This window comes from Euprymna scolopes, chromosome 23 (assembly GCF_053919585.1).
Source record: "Euprymna scolopes isolate OS-2025 chromosome 23, ASM5391958v1, whole genome shotgun sequence".
Classification (NCBI taxonomy): domain Eukaryota; kingdom Metazoa; phylum Mollusca; class Cephalopoda; order Sepiida; family Sepiolidae; genus Euprymna; species Euprymna scolopes.
Genome location: NC_136504.1, coordinates 122,038,995 through 122,063,349, shown reverse-complemented (window position 1 = coordinate 122,063,349; position 24,355 = coordinate 122,038,995). Strand labels below are relative to the sequence as shown.

At 38.4% G+C, this 24,355-nt stretch overlaps 1 long non-coding RNA gene across 4 annotated transcripts in view; it reads left to right on the top strand.

The window, feature by feature from the left end:
* Positions 1–7,148: 7,148 nt before the first annotated feature.
* Positions 7,149–24,355, top strand: part of LOC145246178 (uncharacterized) — a 46,199-nt gene continuing 28,992 nt past the window's right edge. The window contains exons 1-3 of one of the 4 annotated variants that reach the window (XR_013863109.1): positions 7,152–7,278; positions 13,937–14,033; positions 17,466–17,556. This is a non-coding gene — a long non-coding RNA (uncharacterized LOC145246178). Of the gene's footprint in view, positions 7,279–13,936; positions 14,034–17,465; positions 17,557–24,355 lie in introns of all 4 variants that reach the window. The other 3 variants (XR_013863110.1, XR_013863111.1, XR_013863112.1) reach the window with 3 other exon arrangements.

Here is a 24,355-nt window from a genome sequence, read left to right as displayed (position 1 = left end):
GGTGGGGGGAAAAAGGGGGGGTAGTAGGACCCTTCCAACCCCGTCTAGTTGATAGACTGCCCGTTCCACTAGGTTTGTAAAAGGATCCTGGCTTCTGCGGGTCAGTCTCTAAGTGGGGATACCCTCTAGATGGGGGTGAATGGAGAAAAGAAAAGAAAAGAAAATTTTGTGGGTAAGGAATGGGGGTTAGTTTGTATTTCTTTCTCTCCGAGATGAGTGAAATTTAGAGGAGGGGGTGAAAACAAAAATTGCAAGAAAGAGTGGGGGGGGGGTGAGGATCTTGGAGGCTTCCTAATCAGGGACGGATGGAACACACACTCAGCTAGCTGAGAGGCTATTTGTTAAATTTTACTTTACGGAACTGCGCGTTCCACACCTAGGCGGGGAACACGTATTCAAATTTGGCTCCTCTTCGTACACGCAGAATTGCTACATGTATCCATTTTCTGTCAAATGCCGCGCGATGCAGCCTTCTTCTATCACATCTGATCTTCACCCGTAGTTGGTGTTTAAAAAAAGCGATCAGATCCTGATCAGAAAAAGACAACACCCCCCGGCAATCTTGCAGACGCGACGTCCAAATCACCATTCTCGCCACGGCCAGGATTGTAACGTAGACCATTTGTCTTTTCCGGTCCCACGGTGGCCTCACATTGTCCACGACATTGGATACGGTAATTGGGCGAGGATGCTCAGGATCGATGCGAGCCGTCACCTCACCAACATACGACCAGTACCGGCGGAGTTCGCGGCAATAAAAGACAGCATGATCAGTCGTTTCTACGACCATTGTCTCACAACGGGGACAATCAGGCGACTCCAAAAACCCAGAACTGCATTGTACGTTGTTGAGTGGAAGTGCATTTCGGGCCAATTGCCAGGTGAGAGAGAACTCCGAATTGTTCAGATGACTCGAACCTGGCGCCCAGCTCCACGCGGAGCGGATCTCACTCTGCTGCCAACCCAAACGCGCGCATAGCGGGTCGTCAGCAGCCCCCCTCACTAGATCCCTGTGGAGTTCCCTACGGGTAGCAGTCACAAGGTCGCTGGATCTTGGTAGTCGTTTTAGCGCGGCTCGGCACTCTTTCATGTAGGCAGATTCTCTCCGTGGCCTGCGACGGCTCTCGATAGAAGGGTCAAGAACGAGGTCGGGGAAGGTGGCAGTAACCACGGGGTGCCAGGGTTGGTCATCTTGCATATAGTGGCTCAGGAAGGCAAGCCTCTCAACGTCTCGATGACACTTCAAGTCCGGCATTCCCAAGCCTCCCTCACACAGACGTTGAATACAGACCTGTCTGCTCACCCAGTGTCTTCCTCTGTCCCAAAGAAGTGAGGACAAGAGTTCGACGAGAGCTGTTAGGTGTTGTGTAGGCAGGGGAAGTACGGCCAGTCGGTAAAAGATGAGAGGAAAGACCTAAGTGACGCACGCCTCAGCTCTACCCTTTAAGGAAAGTTTCCTAGGAAGCCACGAATTGACTGCAGCCTCTACCTTTGACCGTACTTCCAACCAGTTTTTGTCAAGCTGGAGACCTGGTCCGAACCACACGCTGAGGATCCGAACCGGGCCATCTGTCCAGCTGAAGGGCGCCGGGAGGTTGGCGTTGCCACTCCAAGCGCCCAACCGCAGTCCTACCGATTTGCTGCGGTTTATCTGGGTCCCTGTAATTCTTTCATACTGAGTGTGTGTCTCCGACACGATCTCGATGTCTCTGAAGCTCGACACAAAGACCGTGACATCATCGGCGAACGCGGATACCTTGGCGGCTGAGCCATCGGGTATTGCAATTCCGCGCAGGGCCAAATTTGTCTCCCCACGTCTCAGCTTGCGGAGCAGAAGCTCCAAAGCACGGACATAGAGCAGGGGCGACAGCGGACAAGCTTGACGAACCGACCGAGAGATAGCAAATGGTTTCGAGCGCTTTCCGTTGACTTGCACGACGGCTGTGGGCTGTCGATACATCACGGAGATCCACTTGCAGAAGTCCGGTTTAAAACCGGCGGCCTCTAAGACAGATGCCAAGAAACAGTGGTCGACCCTATCGAAAGCTTTGGACTGATCTAAGTTGATCAGCGCGGCTTCCGTGTCGTCATCTATCCCTCCCTCTAGGATCATGCGGATCAGGTGCAAATTGTTCTGAATCGATCTCCCCTTCACAGCGTAGTTCTGTTCTGGTTCAACCAACTCGCCGATAACAACCTGCAGCCGATTCGACAGGACCTTAGCCAAAATCTTCAACTCTGTGTTTAGCAGAGTTATGGGCCTGTAATCGTCTAACTCTTCCCCACCATGCCCGTCACCTTTCCTCAGCAATGTGATCACTCCTTTGGTGACTTGCCCCGGGATGGATCCCTGATCAAACCAATGGTTGAACACATCCGTCAGAAAAGGCAGAAACATGGGTGACAGCCTCAAATACAGTTCGTATGGCAGACCATCGAGTCCTGGCGATCTGTCACAGCTGACCTGCTTCAGCGCAGTAAAAACCTCCCACTCCGTCACCCGGCCCTCACAACTAGCCGCTCTAGCCGCCTCAAGGCGGGGAGAGTCAGCCAAATAGTCACTAAACTCAAGGACCGGAAGATCGGGCTGCTGCGTAAAACGCTCCACGAAATGTTCTCGAACTCCCTCGCAGATCTCCCGAGTCGATTCAAAGGTGCGTCCATCTGGATGTCTTACCTTTGCAATGTACTTGTATGAGCCACGCCTAGAAATTTCACAACGCATGTCAGTGTTGGAATTGACTGCTTCATTGCCTACCTTTCTAAGCCTATCTCTGACTACTTGACCTTCATAACGCTCGCTATTCTTACGCAAAAGGTCCTGCTTAGCTAGTTCCTGACTAACCCTATCACCCTCCCCCGTAGCCAGGGCTAGTTTCTGCTCTAGCTTCTTCTTCGTCTTGTCCTTATCTAGTGCGAGGCGCTGGGCATACTTGACGGAGAAGGTTCTAATTTTGGCTTTTAGACCTACCCACCACTTACTCCCGGTAACCGCCCCCACTAGTACTTTTTGAATTAATTCTATTAGCTTCTCTTGGAAGTCTTGTATCTCCAGAAGGGAAGTGTTTAACTTCCAGTGAGCCACTAACTTTGGCCTATTTACTAGCTTCAGCCGGGCCATAACTAGTTTATGATCCGTCTGGCCTAGCCAAGTGAACGTGGGACAAGATAAGAAGTCTACTTCGCCTCTCCTAACTAACATCCTGTCCAAGTAAGTGTTTGGATAGGAGGAAACACTATTGGTCCACGTCTACATCTCCCGCCCCGGATGCTCGAACCGAAACCTGTCGACCAGACCGCATCTAGCCATCAGATCAGTCAAGCTAGACTCGCACATCTCCGATCCTCTAGCATCGCCTCCTACCTTATCTATCTCGGGGTCTAAGATGGCGTTCCAATCTCCTATTAGCACTACCCGCTTCCGACAATCTACAAACGCGTCAAGCTGACTAAAGAATGAGACCCTCTCACGAGCGGTGCTGGGCGCATGAAGCGTGATCACTCGAAACACAGAATCTTTTACGGCAACATCGGCCACAACCAGCCTGCCCACCGCATCTCTATGGACAACGTCGACCGTCGCCGACAGGGTACGTTCAACCAGCACGGAAACACCCTTCCCCCGCGGGCTGCCATATGCTGAGAAAACCTCAAAATCTCAGGCCAGCACCTGACAGTCCACAGAGGAAACGAAATGCGTCTCCCGAATCGCAGCCACATCCACTCCCAGGGACAAGAGGTCGTGCCGGAGGCGAGCTCCCCGGCCCGGTGATCTCAAGCCTCTCGCATTCAAACTAGCCAAATTCAAAGCCATGGTACCTACCTTAGGGTGTGTTACACTCAGCTCCGAAGTCAGCTGGGGAGAGGACGCCGACGTTATGTGCCATGCTCAAGGTCGTCAGTTTTTTCATATCCTGACCTTCTCTCGCAATGCCGTCGACATCCAAAGGATAAATTAATTTTATGGCCATGTAGAGTGACGGATGGGCCAACACTGGGACACTTCCCTTGCATTGTTTTGACAGTTCATCAAGAGAAGGGTCATTTTTTTTCACCAGTTCAATTCCCGGAAACGCCCCTCAGCGGCCTGCAGCCTTGTCCACAAGTTGGTCTGGCCGGCCTCTGGAGTTCTGACAAAAGTTATTAGGAGTGGGGCGTCCGGGAAATTTGAGTGGATATTTACATATTTCCCCTCTATCTGTTTGTAATCGAGCAGAGGTTTTAAGTTTTTCCTCTGCCGATGGGAAATGTCGGTGGCCACAGATAGAGGGTCTACATAACATAGTTCCTCAGGGGCAAGGACCTTTAGTCTGGTTGGTCTGCAAGAGGCAGAGGAGTCTCTCCCCTCCCTCGGTTCATTCTTTTCCTTTTCTTTTTGGAGTAGTGGCTCAGTTTGCCTTGGTGTGGGGACGGGTGTTTGTGTGGTGTCTGGTGTTGGTGTTGGTGTGGTGTCTGGTGTTGGTGCGGTGTCTGGTGCTGGTGGGGTGTCTGGTGTTGGTGCGGTGTCTGGTGTTGGTGTGGTGTCTGGTGTTGGTGTGGTGCCTGGTGTTAGTGCGGTATCTGGTGTTAGTGCAGTGTGTGGTTTGGGGGTGGAAGTGGATTTTGTTGTTAGGGGTGGTGTATGTTCAAAGGGAGTGGGGGCCACCTTTTCTTCCTCTTTTCTTCTTTTGTTTTTCTTTTTCATTCTTTCGAATGAACCGGGGAGAGGTGAGGTTGAGTTCCTCTCCCTCTCACTTGCGGATTCATCCTCAGAGGAGCAGTCTTTTCTCCGCTTGATCCCCGTCTCGATTAGTGTGGGGACCGTTGGTTGTGTCTGCTCCTCTAGTTGCTGCTGCATTTGTTTTTGTTGTTGCTGCTCTCGCTATTGTCCTTGCTGCTGCTGCTGTTTCTGCTGCACTTGCTGCTTTTGCTGCTGCGGTAGTTGTTGCTGCAGTTGTTTCCGCGGCATTGGCTGCGGTGGCTGTTGTTGTTGCTGCATTTGCAGAGGCTGCTGCCTCGATTTTTGGCCAGGTGGTGGGACGGTGGCAGAAGGGATTATGTGCTTCCGCTTTTGTCTCACTACCGTGCTCCATTCTTCCCCCTTGGCCTCCTGGGTGGTTTGGGTTTTCCTTGGAGCTGGGGTTGGTGCTGCAGTAACAGGGGGTGTTGCCGCCTGTTTTGGTGCGAGCGTTGTCTCAGGGGTTCTGACCGCTTTTTGGGTTGTTTGATGAGGGGTTACCCTTTGAAGGCAACTCCTAGCCATGTGGCCCTGCTTTTGGCAAAACCAGCAGTGTGGACGACGGCCCTCCACCACTACCGTTATGCTGGCGTCTTTGTATGTCAGCAGCGGTGGTATTGCTCGAACACCCTCCCTCTTCAGCCTCATTGCTATTGTGTAGCAGCCCAGGTGAGTCTCAATTTTTTACCGTACTGGGGTCACCTGTTCCACCTCACCGTACTGGCTGAAGAGGCATCCTAACACTTCCGCAGGTATTTGGGTTGGCACATTAAATACCTGCACCCGAGTCCTTCTCTTGCCCTGGTATTCAGGTATTAGTTTGACTCTCCCATGCTTTATTTCTTGGAGGGAGAGTCTCTCCGCATCGTCCTTGGTGGGTAGGAGGATGTCCCACACAGCGAAGCTATTCTGGTACAGGTATAGTACCGGGATGTTAAGTTTGTGGAGGAGCCCCGCCATATCTTCCTTCTTAATCCCTAGGAGGCGGGTTTCCGGTATATCGCAAATGGCAAAGGACAGGAGTCTGCCCTCAATCGCCTCCCAGGCACCTGGTATGGTTTTATATCTGCCCCCTCTATGTATTGTCTGTACTTTATCAGGTACAGGTCTCTATACTCTTGAGAGGACAGTTGTTTTTCTACGGTCTTCCCCCACGCAAACCCTCTTGGTGGTGTTGGTGTTGGTGTTGGTGTTGGTATGGGGTCTTTGATGGGGCTAGACCGTTTTTGGTCTTTTATGGAGGTCGCCCCTGCCTGTTTATTGGCGACGCTTCCTGCCTCCCCAGATTTCTTGATCAGTCCTTTTGTGGGAGTGTCACATTTTTGGGGGGCAGATCCCTTTTTAGTGTCTTTTTCGGGAGCAGCTTCCCGTTTTGGGGAGTCGGCCTCTTGGGGAGCATGATCTTTTTTGTTTACTTTGAGGCCATCTGCCCCTTCTTCGTTTGTGAGGTCCAGGCGGTATGCCCCCTCATTTTCTTGATCTGCTCCCCTTTTGGGAGAGCAGCCTTCCTGGGGAGCGCTATCCCCTTTTTGTGGTTGGAGTGAGATGCTACGACCGATTTTGGTTTAGCTCCCCTTTGGGGGAGTCGCTCTCGGGGGAGCTGTTGTTAAATTTTCCCCCTTGTGGGGAGCGTCCAATAGTGTCATACCCGGGCGGTACGCCCCGTCAGCGGTTGTTTTTTTCTCATGTTGGGGAGTCTTCCTCATGGGGAGCAGTAGCCCCCTGGCTGGGGGTATCCATATTGGTGGGCCACTGGCTGAGGGTATCCATATTGGTGGCCCCCGGGCTGGGGGTGTCCCTTTTTAAAAATATTCACTGAAAAATGTGACGTGAAATCATCGTTTAAAGTGGGGAGCCGACTTTGGCGTCAAAAAGAAGTGGCGCCAAAAGGCGGCAAGAGGGGAGATAGAACTGAGAGAGGGAGTGGGAAGTTAGTGGAGGGAAGAGAGAAGGTGTTTCCGACCTTCCCTCGCGGGAAGGTCGTAAATTATCAGCTCGGATCCCCCCGTGGGGGAGGGGGGAGAGCAGAGAAAGACAGACAAAGTGGGGGTGCGGACAGAACGCTACCCAATAAGCTCGTCAGGTGTTCCGGGCACGAGAATGTGTCGCCAGAACAGCACTGCCTCGCGTTGTGTATGTATCAGAACAGATACTACACTTTGATATTGGCCAAAAGGCCAAGAAAAAACATCTATTGACAACAGACCTTTTATCTTAACCAAAAAGGCCAAGCACAAAAGTGTTACGGACAGATCGACCGACAGATCAACGGACCGACGGACCGACAAAGTGACTTATAGAGTCGCTTGCACGCGACTAAAAAATGAAACGTGTGGCAAATTTAGAAGGCCGTCATTAATGGCCGACACATTACAAATGGGTGGAGCTAAACAAGAAACACTTGTTTTTCTCCCCTTTTTCTTTCCAATGACATCTAACCTCGTCATTATGAGTATAAAAGAAAGAAATCTTTCAGAATAAAAACGCTTCGAATTGTACAGATACAAGTCAAGAATTTATATCGGTTCGACCAATTTCAATTAAAATGTACATATTTCGAAGTAAGTACAAGAGTTGTTTTTTTTAATAATGCTCGTTTAATTTTACAGTAGCATGATTTTTTTTTAATTATTGCTCCATTTTTTAATAGTAGCGCAATCGAAATTTTGTTCGATTATTTTTTGTTAATAAAGAGAAAAGTATTAATTCTGGCCAGAAATTATTTTTAATCTCGATTTCACAATAGTGACGAAAACGGAATTTAATCATATTTTCCTTTTGCCTTTCATCTTTAATCTATATAAATAAACAGTACATGTATGTATGTGTGTCTGTCCGTGTGTAAGTATTTAACCGCTAAACTCTTAAACCACTAATCACATAACATGGAAATTAACAGGAAATATAATCATACACTAAGAGTAGTTTACAACGAGTAAGATCTTTGTCTGAGCGGATGAATAACGCGTGCAAAAATTAGCAGGTTGAAACGCAAACTGTCCATTTCAACTTGCCGAGAATTATATTAGTTTGCACATGCGTAAACTAAGGATAGCTAAACGTGTTTTAATTTTATAACTTTTGTATCTATTTGTCGGGTTCGCACAAATTGTAGCGAACGAGGCTAAAGCTCTTAACGTTTCGGTTTCGATTCTATCTGATGACACCCAGTCATTTTTTAATTCATACTATATATATATATATATATATATATATATATATGTATATATATATATATATATACATATATATATATATACATATATATATATATGTATATATATATATATAACACGGAAATTACATAATTGTCGATGCAATAATTAATTTCAAACTTATGGTATTGTCAAGCATCTAAACAAGACAATTACATTTTGGATAGTTGTTGCAAAATAAATAGCATTTAAAACTACTTAAATCAAACAAACAAAAAAGCAGGTAGATGGAAAACTTTATTTTTATGGTAAGATTTATTTATTGTATATTTGATTTTTACCCTTAGTCGTGTTTTAGCTTCACTGCTAAATCACTGAATACTTTTAATAAAAAAGAAAAGGCTCTGCATATTATATATTTCCGTCTGCTACCAAATTAAATCGCAGCGCTAAAAGTGTGCGTATTTTTAAAGCACAATATTTTATGTACAAGTACACGTTATATGCACATTTTGATAATAATAATAATAATAATAATAATAATAATAATAATAATAATAATAATAATAATAATAATAATAATAATAATAACAAATTTGTAAATGAGTTCCCCTTTTTTGCAATAACAAAATGTTATCATGTCTATAAGCACATGCGCAGGCGCACACTCTAAGTAAACACCGAATTTCACGAGCGTCTGAGACGCGGAGGTGCGAGAAGCGACAGGTCCTCAGCGACCTTTATCGGCTGTCTAAAGCGCGCATGCGCACAAGAGAATTATATTAAGAAAGTGTAACTGTGAATTGCACAGCTCCAAGGAAGTTTTATTTTTATTTTTATATGAAGATTTGGAGATACCGACATTAAACTTAATGATTTTATTATGTACACATAGAAAAAAATACAATAATAATAATAAAAATCAAACGTATTATTTTTAATTTTATCATTAATATTGTGTAGAAATAACTTAGGGGTGCTACAGTCCCACAACTCCATGCACGAGCCGCCACTGACCCTCTGAAAGAGCGATACCCCGAGAGCATAATATCTTAAAATAACAAAAAAGGATTTATACTGTGGTGGTCAACTAGACCATTTCTTTTAAGGAGGTTCACTTTCGCCAACGCCATTTTTGGTAAGTCACATACGCATTTCTGTCTATAAACGTTATATTTTCGGGGTCCTAAGTCATTATTGTTCGGTGGGGAAAAGCGTTTGCCTCGTACCGTTTTCCCTTCTTTCGCGCCCCAGGTTCGAGTTTGCTTACTGCGGGTACGTTTTGGGTTTTTTTTTCGCGATCGCACGAGCATTCGCTTCTTTTTTTTTCTTGATACAAAAGTTGTTTTGATTACTTTTTGTTAGTGGGGGTCCAGTTTGTCACCTACTTTTTTCTGTTCTGAGGTTTTGTTCAATATCCTTAGTATTGCAGCTCTGTCCAAACCGAATTTCATATCCACCGGGGGAACGCTGGGTATTAATGCTAATATATATATATATATATATATATAGTGTTATAATGGAATAATTCCAGGAGGAAATCCGGGTATGAGAGCTTCATGTGGTAAACAGAGCAATGACCTAAAAATATAACACGGAAATTACATAATTGTCGATGCAATAATTTATTTCAACCGTATGGTATTTTCAAGCATCTAAACTAGACAATTACATTTTGGATACTGAAATAAAGAATGAAAAAGAATCGGGCCCCGACCGTCAAAAACCAGAGGGGGTGGTAGTAGCATTCCACTTAATACATTTTATAGGGAGGGTGGGAATTAATTTAGTAGGGGAGGGATTTTTTTAAAAAACAAACAGAAAGAACATGACACTTTACGACTGTCCGGTAACCCGACGTAACAACAGACACACACACACACACGCACACACACACACACATATATACACACACACACACACACCTAAATATGCACGTTCTTACCCGTAAATGACTTGACACGCGTTTACTAACCTAGGAAGAAGAGGGAGAAATATACGGATATAAAGAGAAAAGGAAATAAATACACTGACAATCCGCTGCGCGTAAGGGAAAGAAAAGAAGAAAGAAAAAAAGAAGGAAGAGAGTGACCATCCGCTGCTTGTCATATGGTTTAATTTAGTCTAGACTCTCAGAGAAAAAGATTATACGCGCGTCATGGAATTAAGAGTCATGGAAAATAATTCTATTAAAAGATATATAAAAAAAAATTATATACAAAGTTTTAAAAACTATCTGTATGTTTTCATGTTAAAATTAGTTTGAAATAAATATTATCTTATAATACGTTTAAATTTTCTATATTGTATTAGTAATATATTACTATGAATTCAAAAATTGTTTCCATTGTAGTTAATATTTTAGTATTTTTATGTAATTAATTTTATTGGTGATTATAGCGGTCGTTATTATTTTGCTCACTAATATTTCACTTCCTAATTGATTAAGATGCAGAAAATTGCATTATTAGTCGCCCTCAATTCCATAGGACGTATTTAGTTTCGGTTAATATATACTTTTATTCATTCCGTACACAAAAGCACTTTCATGCACGCGTAAAGAAATAGATAAATAAAATAGTTATATTTTAAATTTTTGTGTTAATTTATATTAGATCTAATAATGTCTAGTGGTAGTATTTGATCTTTTTGACTTATATCAGTTTAATAACTAATGTATTATCTGTAGAAAATTTTTTTTCTTAATGCTATCTTATTTATTTATAAGTAATTTGGATAAACAGGTACCTCGGAATACGTACACCCAACTTAAATTCGGACAACAAATATCATCAAGTCGTTATAACCGAGTTTGTACCGGACAGCACTATAATTGCCAGTGGGGTGGGGTGGGAGGGTTTATCGTAAATAATCTAGTGGTATTAAATTCGGTCTCTTTACCGTTATAGAATTATCTGTTCGTCGGATCTGAAGTTGTTAGTTATTTTAAATTTACATTTATGTCTGCATCTGGCCATCAGTTCATCTCGTTTATTTAAGACATTATTGTGTTCGTACTTCAGGATTCTTATTTTTTCCTCGAGGCATAAACTGCATCTCTGCCTAAAGCTGTTTGGAACATCCGAATAACATAGGATTGACCATGAGCTCTCATACCCGGATTTCCTCCTGGAATTATTCCATTATAACACTATATATATATATATATATATATATATATATATATATATATATATATATATATATATATATATATTAGCATCAATACCCAGCGTTCCCCCGGTGGATATGAAATTCGGTTTGGACAGAGCTGCAATACTAAGGATATTGAACAAAACCTCAGAACAGAAAAAAATAGGTGACAAACTGGACCCCCACTAACAAAAAGTAATCAAAACAACTTTTGTATCAAGAAAAAAAAGAAGCGAATGCTCGTGCGATCGCGAAAAAACCCCAAAACGTACCCGCAGTAAGCTAACTCGAACCTGGAGCGCGAAAGAAGGGAAAAAGGTAAGAGGCAAACGCTTTTTCCCACCGAACAATGATGACTTAGGACCCCGAAAATACAACGTTTATAGACAGAAATGCGTATGTGACTTACCAAAAATGGCGTTGGCGAAAGTGAACCCCCTTAAAAGAAATGGTCTAGTTGACCACCACAGTATTAATCCTTTTGTTGTTATTTTAAGAAATGTGCTCTCGGGGTATCGCTCTTTCAGAGAGTCAGTGGCAGCTCGTGCATGGAGTTGTGGGACTGTAGCACCCCTAAGTTATTTCTACACAATATTAATGATAAAATTAAAAATAATACGTTTGATTTTTATTATTATTATTGTATTTTTTTCTATGTGTACATAATAAAATCATTAAGTTTAATGTCGGTATCTCCAAATCTTCATATAAAAATAAAAATAAAACTTCCTTGGAGCTGTGCAATTCACAGTTACACTTTCTTAATATAATTCTCTTGTGCGCATGCGCGCTTTAGACAGCCGATAAAGGTCGCTGAGGACCTGTCGCTTCTCGCACCTCCGCGTCTCAGACGCTCGTGAAATTCGGTGTTTACTTAGAGTGTGCGCCTGCGCATGTGCTTATAGACATGATAACATTTTGTTATTGCAAAATAGGGGGAACCATTTACAAATTTGTTATTATTATTATTATCATCAAAATGTGCATATAACGTGTACTTGTACATAAAATATTGTGCTTTAAAAAATACGCACACTTTTAGCGCTGCGATTTAATTCGGTAGCAGACGGAAATATATAATATGCAGAACCTTTTTTTTTTATTAAAACTATTCAGTGATTTAGCACGACTAAGGGTAACAATCAAATATACAATAAATAAATCTTACCATAAAAATAAAGTTTTCCATCTACCTGCCTTTTTGTTTGTTTGATTTAAGTAGTTTTAAATGCTATTTATTTTGCAACAACTAAACTTTACAAAATAAAAAAAACTGTTTACAGTTTTTCCTAGAAGCAAACAAGCAAGAAACATTTTATCTTATTAAATCTTTTTAACTTGTATGTTTTTATATATAAAAAATTAGCATTTATTTGCCTCCAACGAGGACAATGGTAGAAGTTTTAGACTTTGAAAAATGTTCTTTTTACACAAGTTTTTTTAAAATGAAAATCTGTTTGTAAGTAAGAAAAAAACAGCAGTTTTTATAATTATATATTTCTAAACTTTACATCGAACAGTTTTTATAATTATATATTTTTAAACTTTACATTGAATTTGTTAGTAGATGGGGCAGATAATATGCATTAAAAAAGTAATTAGAAATCCTTCTGGACAAAGGCAATTTTAATTTTTTGTTTTCTTTGGAGAGAAAGCTACATTAAAATTCGATGTCCTATAATGCTTATATATGACACCCTATTTTCTTATAATAAATCTCCACTTTATGTCGATCTTTACCGGCATGGGAAGGTCAGTAAATAGCCAAGTTTGTTTGTTCTTTTTTATATAAAAAGCAAGTTGGTAAAAGAGTTGTAAATAAAATTTTGTATTTTTAAAAAAATTTGATTCGTTTGCTTACTATATAAAACTGTAAACGCTTTATTTTGTATTTTATTTAAAAATACGTTTGTTATAAATATATTTTTCCAAAAATAAAATTTGTAAATAAAACTGTTATCAAACAAAACGCTATTTTCAAATAGTAAACTTCTAAATTAACCCTCGTGGGGAGGCAAGTAAATTTATAAGTTTTTTTTTGTTTTATATAAAAAATGAGTTATAAAAAATTGTAAATAAAATGTATTGTTAAAAATAATTTTTTTTTTGTTTGCAAAAAAAAAGCAAACTTTTATTTAATCTGAAAAGTTACAAAAATAATTGTATATATTATTTTTATTATTCTGTAAAGTGTACACAATTTAAAAACATATTTTTAATAAAAAGTTTTTGCGTATCATCCATTTCTGATTGATTATTTGTCTTTGTTATATATTTGAATATTCATTTGAATGTTTTTTTATTATTTGATTAAATATTGACATGATATAAAAACAATACGTAATATGTTTGAAGCAGCACCCCCACTAATCTCAGGCACGAGCCGCCACTGCAGAGGGTACCGGCTTCCAATGATCAGATGATGTTGTCAAAAGTTTGTAGCTGATATACGAACACACACACGCACACACACAAACCAACGGCTGATATATATATATAAGACAACATGTGGCGCCCAGGGTTTGTAAAAGAATGTCGGTAATAATTATTCAAAATAAATTAAATAAAATGTATTATCAATATAAATCAATTTTAAAACAAATCTCTCGATATAAACGGTAACAAACATGCAGCTATTTAGTAAAAGTTATTAATGCAGTTATTCTTCAGCGTATATTTTGCAAGAATCATACTGTATATAGAAATAAATGAAATAGGAATGTAATGGTTTTGATGTCGGTTTTTGTATACGCTTTCAAAGCACAAAGGATGCTCTGCGCAGCTTTTGCAAAAGATGTTTGCCTTTCAAATATAATAAACAACTTTCGATTAAAGAACAAAACCCATAATAAATCATTCTTACAATTGTTGTTATTATACGTGACATCTCGTTTCTGTTTTTATTTTCTAGCCCTGAACTGCTCTTTTCTCTTTTCATTATAATGGAGAATGTCTTTGCTTTTCATAACCTCTACGAAGCAAACTGGAGTAACAGGACCAAGAGATCGGTAACGATATCCATTCGAGTATCAATTTCAGGGTTTTCAAATAAAGCCATTATTTGATTACATTGTTATAAGTATGACCATAATAAATGCATGATTTTGGACCCCCTTGATAAATAAGAACAGTGAAAACTTGTAAAAAGAAATTGATTAATTTTAATTCTTGCACTATTCTCAGGAAGAAAGATTCATAAAAATCTCATATTTTTACTCTTCGTAAAATCGGTTAATTTTTTAAAAATTCCCTAAAAAGCTAAAAACGAAAAATTGGAACCGCATAATATTTCTAAATATTTTGGCATAAACAATGAAAACAACGCGATTTTAAATATTCTCTACAAATCAAATAATTGTACAATTTCTTTAATTTTTTACAGAATTATTTTTATAAAATCTGATATATATATATATATATATATATATATATATATACATATATATATATATACAAATACCCCATCCACACACACACACACACTTATATATATATATATATATTTATATATATATATATATATATATATATATATATATATATATATATATAAAATCTGAAATAAAATAATATACAAAAGAATTATTATGTTGTCTCCCCCTAAACGAGATCTTTTCAAAATATTTTTTTGGGGGGGAGGGGTATTTATATCTTTTTTTATATTATTATTAAAATACACTGCAACGATGAAATAAATTATATTTAATTTTGGGTCAAAAACCTTGCTTTTATTGATTTCTCCGAAAAAAGAAGTTAGAAAATATATTAAAATTATTTAGGTTTATGAAATTTTTTAGAATTATTTATTATTTACATTTGGTAGCCTTCAAACGATTCACAAAATAGTTTCTCATATTTTTAATGATTGAATTTTTCAAGTTTCGTGAAAAAATGTGGAAGATTCGGTCTAAAAACTTTTTTGAATAAAGAAACAATCTTACTGTTAATTAAGTTTTTTTAATCAATATGGCTTTTACATAGCGATTAATTCAGAAAATATATATTAACAAATTAAACGTGAATAATTATTCTACAGAAGGCCTGTGGTGCAGTACTCTGTTCGCGCGTCTCTGATGGAAATATTAGCGTTACTAGTTTCTTTTATCAGAACAAAAGTGTTTTTCCTATATTGTAAATGTTTTATAAGACCTGTTTTTCATATATCTTTGATGCAATGTTATATTCTTATTGTTTATGTCATGTTTATTTAGTGCCGTTCAGATCAAATTGATCGTTTTATAAAATCATACAATTACGCAATAAATTAATTTTAAATAAATATATTATTTTATCATTTATAAGGAACTACAAAACTCATACCGCATAATAGTATATATATATATATATATATATATATATATATATATATATATATATATATATATATATATATGGGTGTGTGTGTGTGTATATATACAAAACCCATACCGCATAATAGTATATATATATATATATATATATATATATATATATATATATATATATATATATATAAAGCAAATAGTTGATAAAACATGTTAAAGCACTCTGAAATGAGTTAAAAACATATTTAATCTGACAAGGAAACACTAGTCCTTAATCCGCGGAGTTTCGAAGAAATACTTTCCTTCTCATCAGAGGGTAGGAATTAGCAAAATGCGGGATCGGATTTTGCATTCAAAAGTATTTGATGAAACAAGAAATGAGTCAAAGATCTTACTTGATAACAAAAAAGTGAAGCAGAGAGAATATGGTGAAGAAAAAGGTGATTACACGTGAATGCATATGCTAGCCATGTAGGTAACGATTTTTTCTTCAGTTCTACCTTGGCTCATCCCTCCGGGCATGTCTGCCTTGTGGATACATTTTTAAACTTGTTATTATTATTATTATTATTATTATTATTATTATTATTATTATTATTATTATTATGTTCGTTAACTTAACCATGTGGTTGTTTTACACCAATTTTTCACTCAGGAGCAAACTTTTGCACCAAAACTAGTGAGCATTGCCAACAATTCAATTAGATGGAAGGTGTAGGATATTTTCTGTGCCATGCAGAAATTACTTCTGAAGTACAAGTATGTTGTACTTGATTTCCAAGATGTTCAATTGTTTCTCAAGATCATCTGGAATTGAACTAAGTGCACCTATGATGATTGGCATGATGGGGGGTTTCTTATTTTACAACCTAGCAATCTCCCACCTGTTTCGGATAATTCCGTAGTTTCTCATTCTTTTTGCCTGCTAAGTTAGGAAAGCCACATCAATAATTTGTCATTCATTGTTTTTTCCATCACGACTACAATATGCGGTTTCCTGTGAGTTATATTTCACTCTTACTGAACCATGAAACCCATGCGAATTTTAACGTCTTCATTCTCCACTACCGTTTCTGGGTGCTGTGGGAACCACTTGTCCGTCACTTAGATTCCAAACTTTTGACACAAACTGCAATGCGGATTTGCTCATACTTTTCACTCCTTTTGAGCAGGGTTAGAACGTGCACTAACAATAACTTGGGACAACCCATCACTAAGATGTTTGTAATGATTGCATTAGCATTTAGTATTTGCTCCTGGGCAGCAAATATGATTTTCTGTCTCTCTATTCAAGTCACCTTTAGACAGAAAATATCACGTGTCCTGACATTTTAGTGTCTTTATACATCGCTTAAACTGACAATTAAGTTTAATTCCTACCAATTCAGTCAACTTTTCTGCTTCGATTATTTCCTTGTACTTCTGCTTATCTGTCAGTGATTCTTTATCTAATTTTTCCTCTTTCGCGACTGCTGAAAATAATACTTCATGGCTGTGAGCCAAGTAGTTGTGCTCATTTAAAAATTATTCCTCAACACATTTCTCAATCTTAATTAGCTTTCTCTTCTTCTTCTTCTTCTTCTTCTTCTTATTATTATTATTATTATTATTATTAATATTATTATGTATTTATTTATTTATTAGTATTTCCTGGCTTATAAATGGTCTGGAATGACGTAACCTTTTGAATGCTCTAGTTTTTATATTGTTTTACAAAGACTTTCCATATGGTTGGTAAGCAGGTAATAGGCCTGTAGTTATTAGGATCAGTTCTCTGTTCCGTATATTTCTGTGTCAGTATGGTTCTACATTTGATTATCCATTCTAGTACGTCTGCTTCTTTGATACATCTTTTCAAGTTTTATTATTATTATTATTATTATTATTATTATTATTATTATTATTGTTATTATTATTATTATTATTATTATTATTATTAATATTTTTAATATTCTTAATATTATATCATTACAGCCGGAAAAGATTACGTCGAAGGGAATAGAGTCTCATGTGTGTACTATCAATACAGTACCCATACGACAAACGTTTGAAAACTTATTGGAAGTACCTCGTAATTTCGTTTGTTTTTATAGCTTGTATGCTACAATATTCATGATTATCTTTTTCTATTTCCAGTGCATTTCATACTTTAAGTGGTGCCATCACGATAAGGAAAACTGCTGTCCTGGCCTTGACTGTCTAAATGTCTTAGGAAATGAATGTCATGGTGGGTATAAGAAGAGGTATAGGGAGTGCATTTGCAATGTATACAGGCTGAGGTAGAATTTGGTAACACGCGACGACATACGCCAATGTAATTGCTGTGAAATTTTTAAATTCTTTTCAAAATAAAAAAAGTTTAAGTTGTATTCTGCTGCGTCACCATTCTTGTACACATTGAGTTTCTTACTTAAAGATAAAGACAATCTGCTCGTTTTTTTTTTGTCAACTATTTCAGATTCCATTTTGGGGCCCAACTCACTTCCTAATCTTCATCAATGACCTTCCAAATCACATTCTTAGATCATCCATAGGCATTATGCAAACGACACCAAAAAATATGGCAACACTTCAAAGACCAGCAATAACCAAGATCTTTCTGATTCTTTCTTTTTTCTGGTATTGAAAACATGGTACAAGGGGAAAAAGGTGGCTGGTTAATTTTAATGCATTGAAAACCAACCTTCTCTCCGTTCATCATAAGCGCTCTGACCCCCTCACAGCCTAATTGAAATGAATGGTTCTCGTCTTGAATAGGCTTCATGTCTTGACATAATTCTGGGACGTATCTTCACCCCTGATCTGCAATGCACATACATCAAATCCGAATTACCTAATGTAGTGGAATCGGGAAAGGTGAAAGTAGAAAAGCACGACGACTGGTGAGAATACGAAGAACATTTATATCCAGAACAGGGTTAGTGGTACAGGAAGATTAGTAAGTCCGTGGGGAGTTGTCTCTGTACGACATTCGGATAGCTCTCATTGAGCGGTCTATACTTGCTGCTTGTATGGCTAATGGATAAGTCCATCTTAGTGATCATAAGGGTGTATATGCCCCCACAATACCCCTCTCCCACGCTTTTTTGTTCCGGGGGAAAAAGTTAATATTTCTTCCTTTTTGGATCGATGATTAGGGGTTCAGTAACCTTTCTCTTCCCTGTCGATCGACGCTGTTCTAAGTTTGCTTGGGGAGGCTCGATATCGAACATATCATATAACGTATCGCTAGCTTCTTCCTCGACTTGAGGTGTGTCTTCGCCATCGTTACGACGACGTCTAATTTGATTTATGTATCTCTTGTGAGTGGTGGTACGGCCTAGAACGATGTAGGTTGTGTTTCCAATTCTTTTGTCAATTTTTCCCTGTTCCCAAAACGATGTATTGTTTCCGTATGCTTTAAAGAAAACTTTTCTTCCTGGGTTATACTTTTTTGTGGGCACGGTAGTGGTCCTACCTGAATTTGCTTATTTTAGTAGTAGTTTTTCGAATACTGGTCGTATTTTTCGTGAAAACATGGTCTCTGCAGGAGACGTTGCTTCAGGAGTATTCGGGTTCGGTGTGAACCTGTAAACCTGTAAGAACTGTTGTAAGGCCTTATCTGAAGGTGTTCCCGAAACTTTCTTCAATGCTCTCTTCAAAGTGTCTACGAAACGTTCTGCCTGTCCATTTCATCTTAGATGATACGGAGATATAGTAATGTGTTTTATTTGAAAACTGTCGCAGAATTCCTTAAAATCAGTTGATGTGAACTGTGTCCCGTTGTCGCTGACTAAGCAATCGACAACGCCAAATCGGGCAAAAAGTTAATGGAGGAAAGAGATAGTGACCCTGTGGTGGGTCTCTTGCACCTGAGTACTTCTGGCAATTTTGAATAGCTATCTACTACCATCAAGAAGTAAACATCCTCCACTGGTCCTGCGAAATCCACATGTATTCTCGACCAAGGTTGGTCTGTCTTTGGCCATGGTTTGTAGGTGATTGGTGGTACTTTAGCTGCTAGAGAACAATCCTTGCAAGAATCCACCAAATTTGAGATGTCTAAATCCATATTTGGCCAGGATACATTACTCCGCATAAGACTTTTCATTCTATTCTTCCCTGGATGTCCTGCGTGAAAATCTCGTAGTATTCGTTTCTGTAAAGTCTTGGGTATAACCACCCTTTCACTAAATGCTAGTACGTTGTCACACAAGGAGAAAATGTCCGCTATCTGTCGATATTTTTCCATGCTTTTCTGTTTTGTGGAGCAAATGAATTCGTCTTCTTGGGCTTCGCATTTTATTTCTTGTAGGGTAACTGGTAGTTCTTTAATCACGTTCAACATCAGATTCTTGATTTCGCTGTCGTTTTTTAAAGAAGCGATCACAGTGTCTTCCAGTGGTTGGCTTTGACTTGGAATTAGCCTTGACAATCCATCAGCATGACCAATTTTTTGTGAGGGTAGGTATTCTAACTTAAAGTTATAGTTCAGTAAGATCGTACCCCATCTCAGCAATCTGTTTGCTGTATACACAGATAGTCCTTTCTTCAATCCGAAGATAATTAGGAGTGGCTTATGGTCAGTTTGCAAATTAAAAATCTTCCATGCAAATAACGATGGTACATTGTTACTGCGAATATTATTGCGAGGGCTTCCTTCTAGATCTGCGAGTAATGTTTATCCGAAGGTAATAACGTGCATGACGCATGTGCTATTTAGTTTCTTGTTTCCATCCAGCATTTTGTGTAGTATGCAGGCGCCTATGCCATGAGAGCTTGCGTCGCTGGCAACTATGATACCTAATTCTGGATTGTAATGTGTAAGAGATAGGTCGAACGTCAATGCAGTTTTTATTTTGTTGAATACCTCCTAGCATTCAGATGTCCATTCCCAAGTACTGTCTTTCTTCAAAAGTTTGTTAAGTGGGACCCGAAGATTATGCATGTTGGTATAAATGATTGGTAATAGTTGGCCAGTCCTAGAAAGCTCTGTAGTTCGGCGACGTTCCCGAGAGTTAGCATGTTCTTTATTGCAGTTGTCCTGTCAGGATCTGGTCTCCTTCCTTCTTTGTCAATTATGTATCCTAGGGATTAAATTTCTTCTAGGAAAAATTCGCACTTTCCTTCGATTTCTTTTTTTACGTACACGGTAGGAGCTCCCCATTGGCTGAATTCCACTTTTGATAAGATGGCAGTCTTAACTAGTCTGTCAAGTTCCTCATTAATTTCTTCTAGCGAAGTGAATGGTACATTCCCCTTTTCCCTAAAAACTAGTTCTGCATTGGGTTTCAGTTCAAATTTGGCTGTTACTTCCCTACATTTACTCAAGCCCGCTGAAAAAATTCCAGGAAAAAGCTTTTTTAAATCCACTTTAAGTTCTTGTTTTTCTGTAGAAAACGATTCTACCTTTCAGCAAAAGGTATTGATCGGTACATCCCACAGATTAAATTCCTCAAACCAATCGGTCCCAAACAAATTTTCTATGTTTTTGAGCACAAATAATTTAAGTTTTTTCGTTGTACCATTAAAAGTGACATTTGTAAGTTCTCCTTCAAAATTTATTTTTTCTCCAGTTACGGTTTTTGCTGACTTGCCAGTTTTACGCATAGTCGGCCTATTTAAATTTCTCCACGTCTGTAAATTTATTATCGATAAGTCCGACCCTGAGTCTAACTGTAATTTAACGTCCTTGTTTAAAATTCTAACTAAGACGTATTTTCGACTGTTTTTTTTCGTCTTTCTTATTCTGTTGAACCTGAATTTTACTTTTCTTCTGCTATTTGCAATGTGAGCTTTTGTGTCCTAGTTTTTTTGCAATTTAATTATTCTTTGGTACGAAAAAGGCAATCCTTTGACCAATACAAGTTTCCGCAGCGAAAAAGGGGTTGAAAGCTTCTGGGTACCTTGTCTTTTGTGCTTAAGTGGAAGATAGCGTCTAGTTTCCGTTTTGTTTTCGGGAGAGTACCCCTTAGTTCTTCCTTGTATGTTCTTTACATGTGCAATACCAGTTTATTCGATGTTTTTTTAGTCCTTCTTGATACTAATGATTCTTTGGCAATCTTCCGCCAGCTTTAGTACAGTTAAGCCTGGTTCACTTTCCAGTTTTGACAAAACTCTTCGACGGATCTCAGAGTCTCTTGTTGAAGTTAAGTAGCAAAAAAGACACCTCTCTCCGTTTGTCCCTGTCCACTGGACACACCGCCATAGACGATTTTCAGTGGAGATAAAACTTTACCAACCTGGATCCTCGCAAAGAATGTGTGCCTTACTAAGACATACAAGGAATTTTCTACGTCTTTTTTCCCAACCCAAATACATTTCTCTTTCACCTTTCACCTTTCTACTGTCCAAATAAATTATTTTGTTGTTTTTGTTTAAGCTGTTTTGTTGTTTATTTCGTGATACGGTTCACCGACTATATTGATTTAATTAGAGCTGTTAATAAGCAACCCTCTTAAGGGACATGACTCGCTCACACAACAAGCATTTAAATGGTCTTAGCTGGAGTGAGTTAAAAATACATCTAATCTAATATAGAAAAGGCTAAATGTGTGTGTTTGTATGTCTCGCAAAACTTCTGACACAGGCGAGAGATCCTCACGACATCTATATCGTTTTGAAGTTCAGTTTTTCGGACGACAAATATAAAAAGAATTGCCAAAAATATTTATTCCTTCACCCTCAACTCGGCAATTTTTACAAGGAGGGGTATTTTCTTTCGTCGACATTGGATTGACTACGCTTAATTTCAACGTTCTCGACCTCCGCATGCGCCATGAACGCAACGCTTTAGCCGATGCGTCCATTGGACGCATCGGCTAAAGCGTTGCGTTTTTTCACCCTTCGCGTTACAGGTTTGAGCCTGTCTGCCTACTACCGCATTTTTAACAACATCTCTTTCTACACAAACTGCTTACTGCTGTTTTGTTCCCCCGTTACCACCACTTTTTTAATTTCCTCTGGGGTTCCTTACTACACCACGTACAAACACCCGATCAAGACCGGGTGCCCCCACTAGTAATAAATACATTTTACTACTACTACTACTACTACTACTACTACTACTACTACTAATAATAATAATAATAATAATAATAATAAAGCACATCAGGTTTTTTTCTAATAATAAATACCAACAAGATATTCCTCTAAAATCGGCGAAGAAAAAATAGTAAATGTTAAAAAAGGCCAATAAAAACGTTTGAAGATCGTTTACTTCAAAAATACCTGGTTATAATGTTTTAATAAATATTGACATCAAATATATTTTAAAATAGTTAAACTCAAAACAGAATTTTAAATAAGCCAACACCAATTTGAAGATCCAGCTGCGTAAAACAATACGTTTCCACTAATAATTATTGTCAATAGATGTTCATTTAAAATAATCGAAAAGATAAAATATTTTTCAAAAAGCCAACTCAATTCTGTAGCTGAAACAACTTTAAAATGTGTAGAGACACATTAGCCCGAGTTTTACGCATAGCGAACACACGACACAATGTACAATACTTTCAGTTTCGAGACACATACGATTATTGCCCCTATTACATGTTTCAGCCGATAAGTGGCGATATCAATTTTCTCTCTCTTCCTGTTTTTCATTCTCTTTTTCCTTCCTTTTTTCCTCGAGTGAAACGTACACGTGCGCCATGTGATCCGAGTGTGTCCTACACACGCAAACCGACGCTGTAATGCACATCTCAGCTTTATCGAGGTAAATTCAAACATAGCAAATCAGGAACAAACAAACGCTACGATTATGAATCACCTCGGTAATAACTTCAAACAAAACATTAAATTAAATCCATACTTGATCGGCAAAGATCAACAACACGCATGTACGCACGCACACATATACGTTATGCATTTTCCACCAAAAGCTATGATCTATAAAACATTGTAAATATTCTTTAATTTTTTAAACGCCAAATACAGTTTTTGAAGGTGAAACTGCTTTTGGTCCATATATATGTAGGGAGTAATGTATATAAAACATGTATGTATAAACAAGGGTACCAAACCGTGTATATGTTATATAGACGTCTATGTAATGTTCGTTACGTGGTATCAAATGTTTGTCTAACGAATGAGTGTATACAGAGTGTATATACGTGTGTATATACATGTGTTCGTCTATGACAGTCTAGCGTTGTGATCGTCTAATTTATAGTTCGTTATGTATGTTGAACAGTTTATGTAAGGGTTAGAATTTACACAAATACCTTTACAACACAAAAGATCAATAATACTTATTTGGGTTTTAACATCTAGCCAATCGCGAACGTATCTACTCCATTTTTGTTCTTTTTTGTCGAAAAGCTGCAATGGAAATTCTTTACAAAAATTACAGAGCCTCGGATTTTATTTTCGGCAACTTTTTACTCCAGAGTGTTTTTCCCCATTTTTAAAAGTTGCAAAGCTTATTCGGACTATCGCCATTTTTGACCACCTTTACTTAGAGCCATTTTAATCTGAAACCGTCTCTGTAACCCTCTCTTCTTTTAATTGACTATCTGTTTGTATATATTTAAACTAATCTTCGTTATGGCTTAATTCACCTCACCTCTTGAACCATATGACTTCAAATCACGTTTTCCATCTGTTGGAAACATTTAATTCTTTCCTTGATTGTCCTAAGTTAACCTAAATATTTTATTAAACATTCCTTTTTTCAAAAACATTCTCTCTGTATACCCTGTTCTACATAACACATAACACAATAAAACTGATCATTATCTTATATTTTATTTTTTAATAATAAAAGTCGATTTAGAAACATCAGCAAGGCAATCCAATGTCGCCCCATATAATCTAACAAAAACATTAATTTTTGCAATCTTATTTTCAATTTTAGCTGCGGCAGATTGAGTTGATTTTAGTTAGTGGATCTATTTTTGTTTTTTTCTATACTAGGTGCTTTACTGAAGCCGAATCTCTGACTTCTTGTAAATATTTATATCAAGATCTAAGCTACACCCAAAATAAGAAATATTGTTTTCTTCTTGTGTTAACCCGGAGCAGAGTAAAACTTTCAGTGGGTA